This window comes from Dioscorea cayenensis, chromosome 12 (assembly GCF_009730915.1).
Source record: "Dioscorea cayenensis subsp. rotundata cultivar TDr96_F1 chromosome 12, TDr96_F1_v2_PseudoChromosome.rev07_lg8_w22 25.fasta, whole genome shotgun sequence".
Taxonomy (NCBI): domain Eukaryota; kingdom Viridiplantae; phylum Streptophyta; class Magnoliopsida; order Dioscoreales; family Dioscoreaceae; genus Dioscorea; species Dioscorea cayenensis.
In genome coordinates, this window is record NC_052482.1 from 13656173 (window position 1) to 13659250 (window position 3078).

Below are 3078 nucleotides of genomic sequence, written 5' to 3' on the forward strand. Positions count from 1 at the left end.
GGCCATATACAAAAGGAGATACTATGAGAACATGGTGTTCTGCCTCACCACACAAACACATGCTTGATGGGGGAAAGAGGTCGCTGGCTACTACTCCTCACATGGTGGTGAGCTGGCAGCTATGATTTGCTTCTCGTAGTATGCAACAAAGTGGTGGTAGAGATAAATCCTAATAGCCGCCATCGCCATCGAGAATGGAGGAGAGCGTTTCTACACACCTTTCTTTTCTCGGGCTCCTGTATGTTAAGGGTTAAAGCAATCATCCAGAGCCATTACTTTTTCTTGACGGAACTCACTAGGCAAGTACGATGGGTATTGCTAGCGCGTTCGCCATCGCTGGACAACAAAACCGGGAGGATAATTGACTCTGGTTTCTCGCTACTCCTCGAGGAGGGCATTGTACGTACTAAGAAGACTAAGGACAAATTATAGCATTAATCTCCGGGATCGTCGTGGTCTTATGTAACGTCATTATTTCTGAGAGTATTACCCTCATCGCAAGATGGGTATTGTTTAGATATTTGGAGTGCAACTTCAAGGGAAGGCCAATGCTAGACTTGGGAAAGCATTTAGGAGGAGCTAAAGAGTTGGGCAATGATCATCAAAATTACATACGCTTACATATATCGCGCGAGTCTTTCAATGATGCAAGCTGAGTAAACTCAGGTCTATATCAAGCAGTTATGCATTGAGTGCTAAGCACAAGTTCGATCACTGATTATCGTCCATCTTTCTTTAAGAGTGTGAGGTGAGTGTGAGATGTACTCCAAATGTGAAGGAGTCTCTTCAATGCCCGGATTAAAGAAGCGTGGCATCTCATCGTGGCTGATGAGCATGGTTGATTCAATAAGGTTAGAACAAAAATATACTTTCATGTGTAGTACCGCGGACTCAATCAGCATTATGACATGTTCGTGTATAGTGTATTTCTTTGTTTCCAGGTGCTCAATATCATTTGTTTGTGTGTATTATTGGAAGTTTCCATTTACTAAAATATGTTTAACTTCTCATTATTTCCATTTTCTATGTATTATCTTTTGCTCAATATGCATTTTAAGTCTACTGTCAAAAAGGTCGAGAACTTATGAATATGTTGTCAAAGCATGCGGCGGTCGTATCAAGCAGTGGGCTACATACATCATTTTGCCCGAGATACACAAGAAGGTTGAACAAATTGTCAAAGATAGTCATTGTTTGAGGCAATAACCACCCGACATGTATGAAGTGGTAGACAAACACAACAAAGGCCGCCACCGCTAATCCCAAGTGCTTTATGGGAGATCGCGTACACACACTCCTTGTAAGCATCCACATAAGGTGATCGTGAAATGGACACAATGAATGTGCACCATGTCACGTATACTATTATTTGACACAGCCATCGGCCATCATCATGCCCATGCCGGGACCTATATACTGCTCGGTAGTAAGCCATGCGCAACGACAACAAAGTGGAATTTCAGCACTGCGCGCGCACATCAAAGACGACCTAGCCCATTCATGAAGGAAAAGAACAGAAGTTATAGGCTTTTTGATGTCCATGATTATACACCGCCATTAGTACCACCAACGCGGGCCATAATTTTGATGATCGCGTAATGCAAGAATAGTCGCACGAACATTGCATACGCAAAATCAAGACGGGCTCGGGTTTTGCTTCCAAGGACCAAGACTTCAACGAAATTATCAGTGGACATGTTCTTTTCTCCCTTCGGAGGAGAGATGTTCAGCGCCAGACAAGTCCTAAAACCCACAATCATCCTCTAAATGCTGCGGGAAGCTACATGCAGCGATTTAATCCCCATACTAAAAGAAGGTTACTTTACATATTATACCAAAACAAGAAATGCTAGTAATAAACATAACACATAGTAATATATCGGAATTAATCAGTGCTACGCATGACTCATGCGGTAATACACAAGAAAATAAGATAATACACAATGAAACATGTATTTCACAATGCACAGATAATTCATTTCTTGCCACTACATAATCTATTAATCACATGTGACAAGTTAAGTAAACTTTTGATCGTGATAAACATATTACACACACTAACATCATATAATCCATATTACACACCTGTGGAGAAAGAGCAATATCGCTTGTTCAAATAGGCCTAAATGGCTTCGCATGTTCGAACTATTTCCAACCTACCACAAAACTAGTATATTTCGCTGCCAACTAAAAATCTATTAGAACCTCTTACTTGGGTCTCTGCTAATACACGATCCTCGGAGTAGAAGGTTTGCGCACAAGGCACAAGTGAATCTTTCTTGTCTTCACACAACCTTTGTAAATTTGCATAAGGGATCAAGGAGTACATCACTGGGCATGGGCTGGCCTCCTTGTCTTCCTCAACCATCGATGAGCAAGCAGCGTTGACTCTATAGTCTCGCAGGCACCTTTGCGGGCCCTTTTTCCCCGATAGCGCTCTCTCTCCGGGGCCCTCTCGCTGGAGCTGGTGGGGTTCTCTTGGTGAAGCTCAGCTGTGGGCTTCTTCCCGGGATGGTGGAGTCCTCTCGAGAACAGGGCTGTATCGATCGACTTTGTGTCCTCGCACACCGACGCGCCGTGGTTCTCCACCTTTGAGTCTTAGTCTTTCAAGTGCTAGAACTTCAAGAATCAATGCAGCATGCATGTCGCCTCATAAACCGGGATTTTAGTAGCTGTGCGTAAGTGCATTCACAAGGTATTATTTTTCCCACAGCACTGGGTCCCTCGGATCTATTTGGGTAACCTTTGGCAGAGGGAAATCAGCCTAATGAAGGCATACAAGAATTTCAATAGCCACTTTTAGTAAAGCAACCTGTCACCGAGTTATCCCTTATCCATGTTACCAGAGAGAACCTCCAAGACCGAACTACAATAGTCGAAACTTTACCCAAGGAGGAAAGGACCAAAAGTAGGAGGGGGATCGAGGTTCACCTCCTAGTCCAACAAGTAATGAAATGGTGGGGCCACGACCATGAGTCACCACCTATCTCTGCATCCCGGCATCGCCACGCCTATAAAAGCCGCGATTCATGAAACTCAATTAGTACTTGCCGCAGAATAATCAACAATGCGCGTCAT